Below are 18,288 nucleotides of genomic sequence, written 5' to 3'. Positions count from 1 at the left end.
TATTCATGGTTAACCCAACGTCCCAACTTCATTGGAATTGGGGTTGTAGTTTGCAATGGTGTAGAGCTACACTGATGCATTCAAATGAGAACTTGTTTCAATTTGAGCCAGCTGACGCAGCACAGCTCTATGACACTTTTGAGTGTGAACTTTAAGCTTTGTGAATCAGCTGACACTCTTCTTTGTGCATAACAGGATAAGTGCATACAGTACATGTTATAAGAGGAGGAAATACAGTATTAGAAATCTCTTTCTATAGTGCAGTGCATTTCTTTACCACTGCAAAATAAAGCCACAGTAATGAAGACCTCTTTTATTTTATCTGATTAGATTGTGCAGAGCTAATGTTCACAGTGACATATAATTTAACAATTTACAATATTTCGGTTCAGTGTTTGAACATTAAAGACATGAATTACTTGAATTTAAGTTGTAATGCTGCAAAAAAAAATAATATCCATACACAGTATTTGTTCATTCACTCATCCACGGCTTTCTCCATTTTTGTATTCCGCACTAATAATGTTTACAGTGATATGAATCAGCAGTGCCGCCATTTTAAACCGTTAGTAAACGTTGACATCTTGTTTTGGATGCTTTTTACTGTACACCAACCACTTCGCAAAGGCAAGAATCAAAACAATGACTCAAGTGAATGCACTTTATTTAGGATTAAATTGTTTTGTTCTTCAACTTCTAAAGAATTCTAAAAACCAGGAATTAGAGCTAGCTGAGCGGTTGTTTACTGACGTGTGTCCAAGTGTGTATGTGCGATCCAGCTCGCACCGATGCGAGAGTGGACATGCTCGAAAATCACTGGAGCAAAAGAGGAGTGCCGAGGCGAGAGACTCACTGGAAACAGATCGCACCTCGTCACCATAGAAACAGGAAGGCAACATGACAATGGCTCCCCTGAGCCTGTGGAAGTACACCGCAGCGGTGGGGGATGACGAGTCACAAAGAGATGGGAGTGGGAGAGAGGAAAGAGGCTGGAAATTACTCACACACACGACTGTTTGTTTTCTTAATTGGACTGATGACCACATGTGGGAATATTAAACACATACAGCATCCATCCCTCCATCCATTTTCTGTACCGCTTTATCCTCACAAGGGTCGCGGGCCTGCTGGAGCCTATCCCAGCCATCTTCGGGCGTGAGGCAGAAAGAGAAGAGTTCAAGCACAGAGCCTAGAACTGAATGTGGGGACTTTGAATGTTGGGACTATGACTGGAAAATCTCGGGAGTTGGTAGACATGATGATTAGGAGAAAGGTTGATATATTGTGTGTCCAGGAGACCAGGTGGAAAGGCAGTAAGGCTAGAAGTTTAGGGGCAGGGTTTAAATTATTTGACCATGGGATGGAAGAATGGAGTCGGGGTTATTTTAAAAGAAGAGTTGGCTAAGAATGTCTTGGAGGTGAAAAGAGTATCAGATCGAGTGATGAGGCTGAAACTTGAAATTGAGGGTGTTATGTGTAATGTGATTAGTGGCTATGCCCCACAGGTAGGATGTGACCTAGAGGTGAAAGAGAAATTCGGGAAGGAGCTAGACGAAGTAGTTCTGAGCATCCCAGACAGAGAGAGAGTCGTAATTGGTGCAGATTGTAATGGACATGTTGGTGAAGGAAATGGGGGAGATGAAGAAGTGATGGGTAAATACGGCATCCAGGAAAGGAACTTGGAGGGACAGATGGTGGTAGACTTTGCAACAAGTGAACACTTTTTTCCAGAAGAGGCACGAACATAGGGGGACCTAAAAGAGCGGAGGTAGAAGCACGCAGCTGGATTACATCTTGTGCAGACGATGTAATCTGAAGGAGGTTACCAACTGTAAGGTAGTGGTAGGGGAGAGTGTGGCTAGACAGCATAGGATGGTGGTGTATAAGATGACTCTGGTGGTGGGGAGGAAGATTAGGAAGACAAAGGCAGAGAAGAGAACCATGTGGTGGAAGCTGATACAGGACGAGTGTTGTGCAGCTTTTCGGGAAGAGGTGAGACAGGCTCTCGGTGGACGGGAGGAGCTTCCTGCAGACTGGACCACTGCAGCCAAGGTGATCAGAGAGGCAGGCAGGAGAGTACTTGGTGTATCTTCTGGCAGGAAAGAAGAGAAGGAGACTTGGTGGTGGAACCTCACAGTACAGGAAATCATACAAGGAAAAAGGTTGGCGAAGAAGAAGTGGGACACTGAGAGGACCGAGGAGAGGCGAAAGGAATACATTGAGATGCGACACAGGGCAAAGGTAGAGGTGGCAAAGGCCAAACAAGAGGCATATGATGACATGTATGGCAGGTTGGACACTAAAGAAGGAGAAAAGGATCTATACAGGCTGGCCAGACAGAGGGATAGAGATGGGAGGGATGTGCAGCAGGTTAGGGTGATTAAGGATAGAGATGGAAATATGTTGATTGATGCCAGCAGTGTGCTGGATAGATGGAAAGAATAGTTTGAGGAGTTGATGAATGAGGAAAATGAGAGAGAAGGGAGAGTAGAAGAGGAAAGTGTGGTGGACCAGGAAGTGGCAATGATTAGTAAGGGGGAAGATAGAAAGGCATTAAAAAGGATGAAAACTGGAAAGGCAGTTGGTCCTGATGACATTCCTGTGGAGGTATGGAAGCATCAAGGAGAGGTGGCTGTGGAGTTTTTGACCAGCTTGCAGAGCTGTGGCAACTATAGAGGAATACAGTTGATGAGCCACAGTATGGTTTCATGCCTAGAAAGAGTACCACAGATGCATTATTTGCCTTGAGGATGTTGATGGAAAAGTACAGAGAAGGTCAGAAGGAGCTCCATTGTGTCTTCGTAGATCTAGAGAAAGCCTATGACAGAGTACCCAGAGAGGAACTGTGGTACTGCATGCGGAAGTCTGGCGTGGCAGAGAAGTATGTTAGAATAGTACAGGACATGTACGGGGGCAGCAGAACAGCGGTGAGGTGTGCTGTAGGTGTGACAGACGAATTTAAGGTGGACGTGGGACTGCATCAGGGATCAGCCCTGAGCCCCTTCCTTTTTGCAGTGGTGACGGATAGGCTGACAGATGAGGTTAGACTGGAATCCCCGTGGACCATGATGTTTGCAGATGACATTGTGATCTGCAGTGAAAGCAGGGAGCAGCTGGAGGAACAGTTAGAAAGATGGAGGCATGCACTGGAAAGAAGATTAGCCGAAGTAAAACAGAATATATGTGCATGAATGAGAGGAGTGGTGGAGGAAGAGTGAGGCTACAGGGAGAAGAGAGAGCAAGGGTGGAGGACTTTAAATACTTGGGGTCAAACGTCCAGAGCAATGGTGAGTGTGGTCAGGAAGTGAAGAAACGGGTCCAAGCAGGTTGGAACGGGTGGAGGAAGGTGTCAGGTGTGTTATGTGACAGAGGAGTCTCTGCTAGGATGAAGGGCAAAGTTTATAAAACAGTGGTGAGGCCAGCCATGATGGACGGATTAGAGACAGTGGCACTGAAGAGACAACAGGAAGCAGAGTTGGAGATGGCGGAAATGAAGATGTTGAGGTTCGCTCTCGGAGTGACCAGGTTGGATAAAATTAGAAATGAGCTCATCAGAGGGACAGCCAAGGTTCGATGTTTTGGAGACAAAGTTAGAGAGAGCAGACTTGGATGGTTTGGACACGTCCAGAGGAGAAATAGTGAGTATATTGGTAGAAGGATGATGAGGATGGAGCTGCCAGACAAGAGAGCGAGAGGAAGACCAAAGAGAAGGTTGATGGATGTCGTGAGGGAAGAACACATGATGGCAGTTGGTGTTCAAGAGGAGGATGCTGTGACGACCCCTAACGGGACAAGACGAAAAGAAAGAAGAAGAAGAAGATACTCCAAGGTGTATGCTTTCAGGTGATATTCTGGGCCCCGTATTTCAAAACATTAATCTGGATCAGGTAGGTCTGGATAGGATTAAATCTCAAAATGAAGTATTTCAAACCAAAATATGTGATCCTGATCCTCGTACAATTGCTATATGGATTTGGGAATCCAAGCCTACTCAGAATCCTGATCAAATGCTCTTCTTGGGTATTTATTTCAAAATTCCAAGGTGAAGGTTAGGATCGTTTTTGCTACCGTAAGGGTGGATCGTGCAAGGATTCAAGGTGGATGTAGAGATATACATTGTACAGTCTATTAACCTTGACCATCAGGCTAAGAGGGATATTCAATTTTGACTTTTGCTGGAAATGAAAACAAATCAAACCTGGAATGTCAGACTACAAAATATACAGTCATCACCATTATAAGTGCCACGAAACGAGATCAAAATATATAGTAATATTACATAAATACAGGTCTTTACTAAATACTGTTATTAAGGTAACATTAAACATCCCCATTCTGGAAAGTAGGCTACGTAAATAATTATTTAATTCAATAATTGCATAAATCAAAGTAAGATTAACATCACAATAAAATTTTATCCAAGAAGATTTGAGTTGCTTTTACAGCAATTTTACAAGAGCCTTTTGTCTCAAAGAAGTGGGTCAAAACATCATCTTGAAGAATATCAGCATAAGAATTAAACAAGTGAAAAATAAAAATATAAGTGGGATGAATCCTGGTAATTGTCCTATTCAAAAACCTCAAATCTGGATTCTGTAATCCTGATCTTGTGGGATCCAGATCAGATTGATCCTATATGAAAGTTATTTGAAAGACCAGGGCAAAACTACAAGATCCATTTAAACGAGGATAGCAAAAAAAAAAAAAAAAAAAAAAACGGGAGTTCCGAAATGCGGATGATTCTGATCCAGATTACTTTTTTTTTAATACCTGGTGATCAGGTTCTAAAACGAATCAGCATTTCTGCATACATTTGCTAAGAAGTCCAAAGAGATAAGGCATATACAGTACACACATGATTTCAGTCCACAATCACTAGAATCGACTTACAACAAACAGCCAGATAAAGAAACAAAGTTTGGGTCGTTAGAGACAGTGCGCAATGAAATTGTGAAAGGTAGCAATGGAGGAATATACTTCTGTGTGGTGGGAGCCAATGGTGGGGGGATGGGCTGAGCACCTTGCTGCATTGGCGAGAGGTGGACGGCATGATCATGAGCTCAGTACATCAGCTACTGAGCATGGATCTGAGAACCGGTTTTGGGGGAGATGATTCATGTAGTACAAATTAGCATACCGCTCAAAAGCTGGCCTTTATGTTTCTGCTTGTCTTTGTTTGTTTCGGCTTTCTTCGCGTACGGTGTATCACACCCTTTTTCGATGAGACGTTTTAACATCAAATCAAAAGTAAAAGTGTTCTCTTTTTCAGATTGTTTATTAGGGTTCAGAAAGTGCATGGATAGGTCACGATACTCACACGCACGGAAAGAAAGTTTGCATGAAATGCATAAAAAACACATTTTGTATTTCTCTTTAATCCATGGTTTTTGCCTGTCTTGACATAAGCAATATGTAAACATGCTGTCAAAAAATATAAATGAAGTAGACCAACATTAGGTTGAGACTTAAGGGGCATAGCAAAAAACTGAGGCGTGGCCAAGGTAACAGTTTTATTAGAAGGCGAAAGTATGGCAAAGGAAAATAACAGCTTGTGAGCCCAAGCATACCACATCATGTCTTATTGTGGAGGCGGAGCTCTCACATGGCCATCGAGAGAACCCGAACGTTCTCGCTGCTGTTCATTGATGATGCGATGATGTGACGTCTGATAGAAGTGACAAGATGAATTGTGACGTGCATAGCACTGTTCTCTGCTCACATGAGGACAAATGCTACAAAACCCATATGTGGCGGTTCTCGACCACTTTTACTGAGGGGCCTGGCTGGGGCCAGGGGTTTTCCCAGAGGGGCACATTCAACTCGATTCTAGCTATAGTTAGTTACCTTACCACAAGACAGAACCAAGAAAGCCTGCAACAAGAGCCTACTGTACTCAATGTTGTTTATTGACTATGTTGCCCAAATGCTATGTATTCCTCTCCATTTCATTTTATATATAATTCAAAGTGAAGGGGGGGGGGGGATAGGTAGACAGAGCCAGGTGAAGGTGTTGCGAGATTTGGAGAGTTGAAAGCGCCACGGAGAGACTTGGAAGACACTAGGTTTTAGAGCAGGAAAGAGAGACAGATGAAGGTCCTGAGATGAGAGGAGTGAGGCGGCTCAGAGTGAGATAGAGTGTGTGAGACACAGACAGAGAATATACGGGTATGTGCATCCACAAGCACTGGACCGTCACATTGGTGATGTTGGAAAACACATTTGCTTTGTTTGCGTGTGTTTTTATTCTAATTATATTAACATTAAATTACTGTTCATTTAACCGGCACAAAACATCCAGCGTTGCCTTTAAAAAAAAATAAGAAAAAAAAATAATATAAAAAAAAAAAAAAAGGAAAATATTATGCATATTAAGATGTGTAGCTTCAGCTAATTTGCAGTCTTAGTCCCTGATCTTTGGCTTTATAATGAAATGAAATAATACAGTTAATTAATACAATTAATGAATAGCATGAATAAATACATGCAGTGGAGCGATTTCGTTAATAAACCATGTGTGTCTCTTCCATTTTTTTCCATGTTATTGACAAAAATCAGTGAGGAGGAATACACGTTTATGCAATCCAGTATATAAATTACATTGATTATAAAAGGCTAAATTTTCAACTTTCTTGGTTTGGTTTGGTTTTGTACATTGCTTTCAGTCAGTTTTATCTGGCCTTTATCTGGTAGCGCTTTTGGTTTAATTATTATTATTATTTAAATTTTAATGTTTTCTTCAAACAAAAGACAGAGAATTATCCCAATACTCTATTGCGTCTTTTGAGTTGGACCTGTCACAAACCATAACAATTGTTGATGGCAGTCATTTCTTATCCCTGACCTCCTCTCATTGATGGTAACTTGGAGCTTATGGCGTGTATCAACAAAACTTGACCGCCGTTTTCAGTGGTTCCACACACTAAAGAATCATGCTGTGTCACTGTGTTATTTTACCACCATGCTTTTATTTGGAAGGCCAGACTTTACCGGGTAAAGGGTGTGTTACGCCGATGTTGCCCAAGTGTTGCCGAGCAGACCGCAAGGGTCGTTGTTGCATTGAGTGGTTAATAAAAAAACTGCCATTGTGAAATAAGCCATCTGTTAAACAATGCATACAAAATGGGACAGATCCGACTAGAATGTTGAGCCACTTGCATTAGTTCGGCTTTATGCATCGGCACTATATCATAATTTGATAATTACAACATTGCATAATCTTTTTTCGGGGAGGGGTGCACAAGGGGCCCAGACTCAGTGTTACGAGGGCCCTGGCCCCCGCCACCAGAACCGCCCCTGAACCGGATTGGATGCTGCATTACGGTGCGGATCAATGCTCCACCCTAAACATACTGCCGAAGTACTTTTTGAAAGCAAATAAATGTCAAAGCAATAAAACACGATTTTCACTTATTAAAGGCAAAATTGAAGGCAGTAAGAAGCAAAGTCGAGCAGCCTTGGGCAGGGCATCTGCAGCAAGGATTCGGTGATGTCCATGGACTCCGAACATCAGGGTGTCATTGATTGCGACTGTTCTTCAGTATTCAAAAGTATTAAAAAAAAAAAAAGAAAGTATTAAAAAGATAGATATATTATTATGCCAGTTTGTCTCAATACTTCTGAGGCACTAAAAAATGATGTCTCTAATCCCTGAATTGTAAAATGCTATATTTTTATGAAACCTCTTCAAATAAAGATGAAAGTCTTGACATTAATCACGCAACGACTGTTTTATTTCAAATTCATTGCGGTTGTGTATGACTGCAAAATACAAATAAAAGGACCAGTCAGAGCCCAAATACTTTTGGACTTAACTATCTTATGGCATGAAAGATGGAAGATGATAACTCCAATGACAACAAATTCTCCCCAGGAGCCATTCTTACAGCATGTGTTGTGATTCATGTCAGAATAACAGACATTGTGTTTCTCCGCTAACACCGTGGGAAGACTGTCAGCAGTAGCTTTCAAAAGAGGCATTCCAAATTGTTTTAAATGCAAGGACAAATATTTTTAAATACAGACAAGTCCATTGAATAATGAAACTGCTGTCCTGAATCGGACATACTTTTTAAATTCTAAATGTAGCAGTGGGTCGCAATGATCGCACTGATCATCTTCGACCATTTTCTCCTGAACCTAAAGAATGGCACCCCCCTCAAACTGTCCCAGTCAAGCTCTTCGCTATTCTGGGTGTTTCTGCTTCTGCTTTGATTGAGCTCGCTCCCAGTCTCGCCCATTACAGCCTTCCCACTCTCCCATCTGTCTCTTTATGGCCTCTTTTTTGTGTGCTGTAGCATGGATACACAGCACCGACAGACAGACAGTCGCCGACAGTAGACAGAGACTAAAAGGGCGCTTTTACAGTGTCCATTGTTTATGACTATTTACACAAATGTATAGAAAAAGGAGGTAATTGTAGAGTAGCAAGCAGGTGGCACAGCGAGGAAGTCGAAAACAATCAATGAAAAGGTTGACAATGTGTTCTGGAGCTAGCTGCAGGAGTTCCCTTAATGGACAGAAGAACAAACACAGCTACACATGAAAAGGGTGTCCGTTTTTTGTTGCTTTCTCAATGAATACATTAATACATCTCTGCTAATGTTCATCAAAAGAGTGCATTACATTTGGAAAAGCATTTATTTTATACAGCTAACGTGAATGGCTTATTTCCAATGTCCTGCGTTCATCTGGACCGTGTTAAGGTTGTCTCACATTGTGCTTCCCAACAAAACAAGCCATGTCTGTGCTTCTGTCTGGCTACCATTGTGCCTCAACATTCAGTTAACTTTCCATCCATTCGTTATTTTATACATACGCGGTTCCTGTTCAGGGTCGCAGGGAGCCTGGAACCAATCCCAGCTGACATTCGGCGAAAGATGACTCACCAGAGAGAAGAGTGTTGCTAACAAGCCTGCCAAATTTACATGAATAAAGAATCTGCAAGTATATGAAATCAGGCTTCAAAATGGTGAAAATAGTTCTCTTAGTTCTCATATGTTGTGGCGTATCCGCCTGCTAAACTTTCAGCTGTCAATCAGATATGTTTGTACATCTGCCTAACATATGCCTACACATCACCAATATATTTGTGACGTGAAAATATATCCACTTAAAGCCTCCAGTGGCTGGACTCTATCCCACCAAGTCATCGCGGGTATTTTCCAAGTCGGCAGCTAGCTCGCGGGCTAACGGGCTTCCAGGCGCTGCGAAACGGCAGTGGGGTCGTCCAATACGTCACCGCATTGCTTGGTGTAGTGTCAGTGTGTGGGTCCACGTAACAGAAATGTTTACGGTTTATTATACAGCCTGTGCCTCTGACAACAGATATTTGAGCATATACTTCCTGCGAGTAGTAAAGCCCACAAGGCTTTTTATTTCAACATATTACGATAATACACAACACTTGGGAATTGAAATAACGACCCAGAGCTGTTCTGTAAATTGTGGCATCCAGGGAAGATGGATTTTTCTGTCCGTAGGCATAGTTAGATAACTACATGCCGCAGGGGTAGAAATTGGCCAAGTTTTTAGAACTCAGTAGCTAGCGCCGGATAGCCACTGACGGAATGAAGGCGCTCAGTATTTATATCGTGGAGGAGGGTCGACTCACGCCAGAAACCTGAAGTACGTACCTGGGCTTCGTTTCAGCCACGCACAAAAAATACGGACAACTGAAATGGTGAAGAAGACTTTAAAGGTAGATTGCAACAATTCAGGACTACAGTACATTGTTCACAGTCTTTGCATACTTTTCTAAATAGGTAATCGCAGAAACACATCTCTGAATTCACTTCACAGTGTGTTTAACGTTTGTTGTGTTAGACGTGTTTCTGTGCTCGATATGAGTTTTATGTTGCAACCGTGCGTGAACAGTCTCTCAACTCAACGCACTCCTGCATGTTGCTTTTGTAAGCAAGCCACCTTACAGTCCAATTCATGGCCAAATGTTGAGTGTGCATGGCTGCAGATAGAATCGCTTTTCATGGTGGAAAAGCTCTTAAATCAGAATTAAAAGTTGATTGTCTGACAGGTTGATCTGTGTGTTGGCCACTCCAGTGTAGGGGTTCTCTAAATACTTGAGTCAGTTTGACGAAACTCCATTTTCAGAGCGCTCAACCTTTGATTCAATAAATAACCATGAGTGTTCTTTTATAGGCCAGCAATAGATCAGACAGTGTATTTGGCATGGTCACCAGAATGTTTCAGATCAGTTGTGGATGATAGAAGATGTATAATGCCATTGCTGAGCAGGTCCAAAGCCTTAAGATGCCTTCATATTTACTTTGTGTATAACTACTGATTGGCAATAAGTCCAAGGTCTACCTAGCCTTTATGTGACCCTACATGGGATAAGCGGTACGTCCCTTTTGTTTTCACAGTACGAATGATCAGGTTAGCGGTCTCTGAAGGAGGATTATGGCCACACTGAGAAGCAAAATATACTGTAGTACAAAGAGCGAAATTGCAATTTGCAAAAGACCCGAAGACGCTTACAAGGCAAAGAAGAAGAAGAAGAAGAAAAAGTAGCAGGAAAAACCTGTGGCAATTCACCGTAAGTGATTAGGCTGAGACAAGTTACACACATCTGTATGTGTGTTTGCCGAATTAGAACCGTTTTCCCTCCCACACAAGCAAATTCAGCAAAAGCCCAATTATCAAATGTCTATACGAATATCCTGATCAAATATCCTTTGGTGTGAGGTGCAGTATGTTCACAGGGATACTTTTCCTCCCTGCTCTGCTCAGAAAACAGTTAGCACAATCACATATGTTAAACCTGTTCAATATTTATAATTGCAAATCCTTGTGTGTGTGCAAATGCACTAACTAACTCCGTGATGGTGATACGGCAGCTCAATAGGACGCAAACTAAAGCCAGATAAAAATAGAGATGCAACTTGTTGTGTTTGTGTCAAGTGGTCACGAGTCATTACCGCCCAAAGAAAAGTTTACAACTGCAATGTGGTTTCCCAAAAGATAACAACAGTTAGCCTATCTGATTTTATATATTCTTACACGACTTTTTCTTCTTTCTTCTTTCTTTCTGGCAGTCTGGTTGCCCTGTGGTACGATGTAAGACCTGTGCTTTGGAGAGGAGAATCATGATTATCGGTGGATATATGGGTCCTTTTCATCAAGTTTGATAAATAGCGGGAAAGAAAATAGACCACTGAATTTCATTTGAAAAAGCGATGGCTTTCACTGATATGAGTATTTGAACTATTGGCAGTTATCATTCAAAAGGTAACAATTGTTTCTCAGAAAAAAACATTTGAAACTGACATTTTTCACACTTAATGCCAAAATGTCTTTGCTGTTACGTGTCCCAAATGGAATTTCATGATTTGCAACAGGATTTCTGAAGATTCCAATTACGTTTTAGGATATGTAGGATTTTTTATTGTTTGCATTGTTTCATGTCTTTTCTATGAAAACTAACACAAATGATTCTTAGTGACTTAAAAGCTCCCTTTTTTGGGGGTTCTTTTACAAATGCTCCTTGTATGTCACTCAATCTGTCTTTACTATTAATACCAACCTCATTATGATGAGGCTGTGATCTGAAGTGTCACATGATTGTGTACGATGGTGCAAGACTGTGTAAAAACAAGAGTAATGGGTTTAATGAGAAGTTGGGATCATTTATGCACTTGCATCCGCAGAGTTTGTAGGGCAACACGTACCGGTAAATCGTGCGACTCACATGCTTGCTAGGAGCTTTTCATCTCTTTACCGTTATGCACTTTTGTCTTTATCATTATGCAAGAAGTGTATTGCAGTGAGCCCCCACCATTTGCTCCATCAACAGGTTCTATCAAAGAAGCTGAGGCAGAATTCAAGTCGGGATAAGCTTGATGCACAACTTCACCCATGCTAAAGCATGGGTCTTCTTTAATCAACGTCTTTTCTAGTTTGCATGGCGAAGTTACACCATTACTTTGTCAGTTGTTCAAAGTTTTGCCACTAATCTGGACATTTGAGCCTTCAAATTAACTGCTGACGTTTTTCTATTATTGAATGAAGTTGTTCTTCATAAGTTCATCCATCCATCCATTTTCCCATACAAGTTTAAGAAATCTTCTTGTTCAGATGACATATGAACTACCATGAAATCAGTGTATAGTATTTAGCTCTTGATTGTCTTTACTATTATGGCCGAAATTTTTAAATAATCAATAACCTTTTGAAAATGGAACTTCGAGCATGGCTGTTTCAGCGTGGGAGACATTTACCCAAATAAAACTAAGGGGGCATAAATATAAAAAAAATAGAAAGAAAAATAAATCACTGTTCACTGTCTTCACCGTAATTAATTGAATTATATGAAAATTACGCATATTATTGTATGTCTGTGGTGTGATCTATTGGTCATCTCGAGTACACCGCTCATGATAAGGGCAGTAAGCACAAACAATAATATTTTTCCTCATCATATGTCAGAATCAGAATCAGCTTTATTGGCCAAGTATGTTACAAGACAGACAAGGAATTTGTCTAGTTGGAGCCACTTGAGCATCAGAATCAGAATCCTCTTTATTTGCCAAGTATGTCCAAAAAAAAAACCCACAAGGAATTTGTCTCCGGTAGTCGGAGCCGCTCGAGTACGACAACAGACGGTCGATTGACAGAGAACACTTTGAAGACAGAAAGACATTGACCAAAACAAAACAGTCACTGAGCAATAAAGGGTTCTTTTCAAATCTGCAGTAGAAGGTATTCAAGTCGTCAGCCAGTCCTTTACTGTTCTCCGTTTGGGGGGATGCTGGCTTGCAGTTGGTTAGTGATTGTAATCCTCGCCAAACTGGCGATTTTCTGCATAATTTCTCTTTGGGATGTTGATTTCTTTTTGTCAGCTGGTTTCTGGCCTGATTGCACAAGGCTCTGCCCCCACACTCCGATAGCTCTTTGGCTTGGAGGACTTGGCGAAGTTTGGCAGTGAACCAAGGGTTGTTGTTACGGAATGTGCAAAATGTATTAGTTGGTACACAGTGTATTCATCCAGGCTGCGAGTTGAAGTTTCAAAGACACTCCAATCTGTGCAGTCTAAACCGTCTTGAAGTTCCATCTTTGTTTCTTTGTTCCGCTGCATTGTTTTCACCACAGGCTTCGCACATTTAAATTTGCGCCTACATGTTGGTATTAAGTGAATTAAACCCAAAGCGCACGGGGAATAGCCTGGTACAAGTCCTTCAGCAGTGATCGAGAGTGCTGTTTTCCCTGGTGGGACGGTCAACAAGTTGCTTGTATTTAGGGAGTTTGTGGTTGAGTTTGGGATTTTTTATTTTTTTTTAAGTCCCCAAGAATAATGAGGGGTGAATCTCGGTGCTATTTTTCAAGTTTCTTCACTTGGTCAGCCAGTGTTTGCAGCGTGGTGGTCGTGTTAGCCTGGGAGGGACGTAAAACCCAGCGAGTATGAATGAAGCAAACTCACACGACTTCTAGAATGTCTTCCAGTTCAAAAACAGCGACTGCAAGTCCGGGCTGCAGTGTGTGCTGAGCTCCGTCACATCAGCACACAGTTTTTGGTTGATGTCGAAGCATATCCCGCCACCTTTTGTTTTCCCAGATAGTTCCGTGTCACAATCCGCTCGGTGAGACGTTAGAAGCCGGGCAGCAGTACGGCGCTGTCTGCGATGCGTTCACAAAGCCAAGTCTCCGTGAAGCAAAGGGCAGCAGAACGTGCAAAGTTTTTACTGGTCTTCGTGAGGAGATGAAGCTCATCCATTTTGTTGGGTAGAAAACGTAGATTTGCGAGGTGAATCGATGGAAGCGGCGTTCAAAATCCTCACTGTCCCTCTATAACACAGTCTTCGCCTCATCTATGCGCCGTAGAGTACCGCCGCTGCACTAGGAAGTAACTCAGAGAAGAAAACTTTGTGGATTTGTGAAGGTTGGCAAAAGAAGGTTCGGAGTAGACTCCGTAATGTTTGGCAAGTCTTCCCTAGTGGAAGTAAGTCGCACGTCGTCTCCAAAAACTATCGTAAAAGACAAAAACAGGACAATACTAGAGAGCGCATTACAGAGGTGTGAGGTGTTTCACATTTGAAAAATCAGTTCTGTTGTTAAAAATCGGTGTGTGCGTACGTTGCTTTTCTTTTTTCACACTTTATTTTGGATTTTTACAATAACACAACAGTTTAAGTTATGTTCAATGGGAGAGGGTAGCCACAAATGTAACCTAGGATTTGTCCGAACCTGACATTCCCGAAAATAACCAATGTATTAACATTAGGGTGCTTCGTGCTTGTTGGTTAGCGGAAGACCTTGAGTGTACATGCTCGAGAACAAATCAACACAAGCTCGGCTATTTCCCATTGAACGCTTCCCGGCTCTCGAGAGATGTCTGTACGTCACATGTCACAAAGCACACCTGCTTCTCTCGGGACTTTCAGTCTCGGTGCACAAAAGTGAAAAATATCAACTCGTCACTTTGAAACCAATCTTTTATTCTGACGTCTATCTTTGGAAATATGTCATGAGGTCAGGTGTGACGGGAGAAGTGTTGAGACAGAGAAAATAGCAGCAATCCTATTGGCGTACGCCACTCACTTGGGTTAGATATTTTTAGCCTCACCAATCAAATCAATGCTTGTATTACAATAGCAGGCGGCACGATGGACGACTGGTTAGCACATCTGCCTCACAGTTCTAAGGGACCCACGTTCAAATCCGCCCCCCGCTGTGTGGAGTATGCATGCTCTCCCCGTGCCTGCGTGGGTTTTCTCCAGGTACTCCGGTTTCCTCCCACATCACAAAAACAGGCATCATCGGTTAACTGAAAACACTCAATTGTCCATAGGTGTGAATGTGAGTACGAATGGTTGTTTGTTTCTATGTGCCCTGGGATTGCCTGGCGAGCGGTTCAGGGTGTACCCCGCCTCTCGCCCACAGTCAGCTGGGATATGCGCCACCACGCCCGTGACCGTGCGTGAGGCTAAGCAGTTCAGAAAATGGATGGATGGATGGACTACGATAGCAAAAGGAATGGCAATTGAGACGTTATTGTAGATGAGCTCAATCATTGTTATGTTTCCACCAAAGAATTACTGCACTGGGGAAATAAAATTCGTCTTTACAGTATATGAGTCATAAGTACATGCGTCATAATTACTGTACTGCCCTGATCAAATGTCCACAACTCGTAAGCTCGTTTTGATAACATTGTTACATGGGTCAAAATGCTACCTCGCTTATTTATTGGCGAATATTGACACCAGTGAAATTCCCTTGATTGCTCAGGTGAATATTACAATTGATCTATTTTCAAAATACTATCGTTGATTTTAGAACACGCAAAAGTAAATTGTGTTTTATTTCAAGAATAACCTATTTATTGTAGTTTTGCGCAAGTGCATTCTAAAATGTTGCGGAGCTAAAGGAAAAAAAAAAAAGAGCATTCATCGGGTTCTTTTTCAGGCCACAATTGAGTTGGCACTCAACGAAAAATACCTTGAATGTACCGCACTCCATTCTGCTTCAGTTTCGTCAAGGTCATCATAATTGTCAATATATATGTATATATACACTACCAGTCAAAAGTTTTAGAACAACCCCATTTTCCCAGCTTTTTTTTTTTTTTTTATTGAGATTTATATAGTTCAATTTCTCATTTTACTCTGAAATGAAAGCACAGAACAAATACACGATTGAAGTTTTAAAAGAAATGATGGAGTCAATCTACAAACACAAATGTATTCGAAACCTTCGAGTCATTGAAGTAGCTACCTTGCGCAGATATAACAGCTGAACACACTTGCATTCATTGGAGTTGAACTACCTGACTTCCAATTCACAGTAAATGCACCCTTAGCATTCGCCTGTATCACCTAATGGGCGAGCCAGCCCTGGTAAAAACATCCATCCATCCATTTTCTGTAGCGCTTATCCTCACTAGGGTCGCAGACATGCTGGAGCTATCTTCGGGCGAGAGGCAGGGTACACCCTGAATTGGTCACCAGCCAATCGAAGGGCACATATCAACAGATAACCGTTCACACCTACGGCCAATCTCGAGTCTTCGAGTAAACTAGCGCGCATGTTTTGGGGATGTGGGAGGAAACCGGAGTGCCCGGAGAAAACCCACACTGGCACGGGGAGAACATGCAAACTACACACAGGCGGGGCCGGATTTGAACCCGGGTCCTCGGAACTGTGAGGCAGAAACAATCGCTTAAAAATGTGCATGTTCTCCCCGTGCCTGCGTGGGTTTTCTCCGGGCACTCCGGTTTGTGAGTGTGAATGGTTGTTTGTTTATGTGTGCCCTGCGATTGGCTGGCGACCGGTTCAGGGTGTACCCCGCCTCTCGCCCGAAGATAGTTGGGATAGGCTCCGGCGGGCCCGCGACCCGAGTGAGGAGAAGCGGCTCAGAAAATGGATGGATGGAATTTATTGCATTATTATTTTGATTTTCAAATAGATGACATGTTATTGTACAAATTAAAGCCAATGGTAAAAACAGTGCTATTGTATTTTTGGTGTGAGTGTATGTCAATCACCAATGGAAGGGGCTGCAATAAAAAATCTTATTGCGAGAGTAACATTGAGTCGGGCCTGCCTCGGATCCTCTCTTACTGAGAGATCTACGACCACGGTTATTTAGCCTATAGTGTTAGTATTAGTATGATTTTATACATTTGGACATGTCTGAAAACAAAAGGATACATTGATGCCCATGCAGCTCCTTTCATCGAAGTGTCATTAAAGCTTAATAAAAATGTTGTTCTTACATAGTCCTGCTTGCTAACTAACCACTTTCCTACAAATATACGCGGAAGTATATTTCTTTTACAAGAAAGCTAGAGAGGGATTTGAATATGTCGTAACATCATTAGAGGACTGTGGACTGGAAAGAAATTGAAAGGAGTGTCATCTCCTCTAATGTCAACTTTTACTTTACGAAAACTTCAGAGTGCACAGAGACTTAATTCAGCCCACAATGGTTATGGTGGAAATCCAATAATTACATATTTACTGTCAATGAGACATCCCGAATCAGAGCTACGTGGACTGTAGTATATGGAGTGGACTGTATGTAGCGTATAGAGTGGGCAAAGGGGGCATCCCCTTAAAGAGTGTGACAATGTGCACCTGCACTCGAACCCTTATCGTGTGGCTTAGCTGGCCTCTTCCTGTGTTGCCTTATTCTGCTCCGTAACTATTGATCTTGACAGTGCAGTCTATTGACATGGTGACCACTTTGTGCTCCCTCTAAAGATTCCTTGTTATTCCCAGTCCAGGAACCAAAGATTGACTCTACTTTGGCTTCCTCACTTGTATAAGCATCCCAAAATAGACTGTTTCTCATTGAATTCATGCAGTTCCTGCTTAGATTCTGTGCTGTGCTGTTACATGAAGAATGACATTCATTTTCTCCCACTTATCGTGTTCAGGATCACGGGTGTGCTGGAGCCTATTCCAGTTGACTTTTGTGCAGGGTACACACCTTGGGCTGGTTGCCAGCCAATCGTAGACTTTTGAGTTTTTGCTCCATGAATTTCATTTGATTGTAACACATACTCTCTATATTTTTTAGGGTTAGGTTAGGATCAGATGTCCATATGTTTGTGACATAAATATGAATAATTAATAATTAGTCAAGTACCTGCCCACTTCATGGTTGCTACCTACCCACTCAATTCAGCTGAGCGCCAACATAACATTTGCCAGGTGTAAAATGCCAACTAGAATAGCTTGAAAAAGGGCACCCTTTTTATCTTAGTTATCTTGCAAACCCGATAAAAGGACATCGAAGATTATGAAAAATACAAAAATAAATGATGCCATGGAACCTTTAAGGGTAGAAAACACCAAATAGTGTATCATTCTTCCAGCACATCTGAAGGGACAATTATTCAATATATTTTTGCCTGCTCTCTTCTGCAGCCATGTGTTTGTAACGCGTGTCTCGGGTAGTTTTGTGCTTTTTTTTTTTGGTTCTTGTCAAAATAAGAACAGCTAAGAACAATAGCCTCGAAAGCATGTTGCTCATAAATCTTAATCCCGATTGTTCTCTTAGTCCTTGCTCTTTGTTATCTGTAACGTGAAATTTCAGTCATGTTTGTGGATTAAGATGAAGTACATGCAAGTGACCCTATGGCATGCACAGGAGTCTAAAATAAGAAGATATGATTTTGGTCACATTACATCACATTTCTGAATTACATTCTTTCCCAGGCAGACAAGAATCAAGCTTCAAGGTTCACCATTTGAATGAAAAGTGACCAGTTTTCCATTATTCTAAGTATATATTAAGTATATGTTCCGTTATTATTACGATATCCATTTGGT

The 18,288-nt window shown here is 41.8% G+C and overlaps 1 protein-coding gene across 7 annotated transcripts in view; it reads right to left on the bottom strand.

The window, feature by feature from the left end:
- cacna1bb (calcium channel, voltage-dependent, N type, alpha 1B subunit, b) overlaps positions 1 to 18,288 on the bottom strand; it is a 183,198-nt gene that overhangs the window by 132,528 nt on the left and 32,382 nt on the right. The window lies entirely within an intron of this gene.

Source organism: Phyllopteryx taeniolatus, chromosome 15 (assembly GCF_024500385.1).
Source record: "Phyllopteryx taeniolatus isolate TA_2022b chromosome 15, UOR_Ptae_1.2, whole genome shotgun sequence".
In the NCBI taxonomy this organism is placed as follows: domain Eukaryota; kingdom Metazoa; phylum Chordata; class Actinopteri; order Syngnathiformes; family Syngnathidae; genus Phyllopteryx; species Phyllopteryx taeniolatus.
Note: the sequence above shows the minus strand (reverse complement) of the source record. Positions and strands in the feature narration are given on the sequence as shown.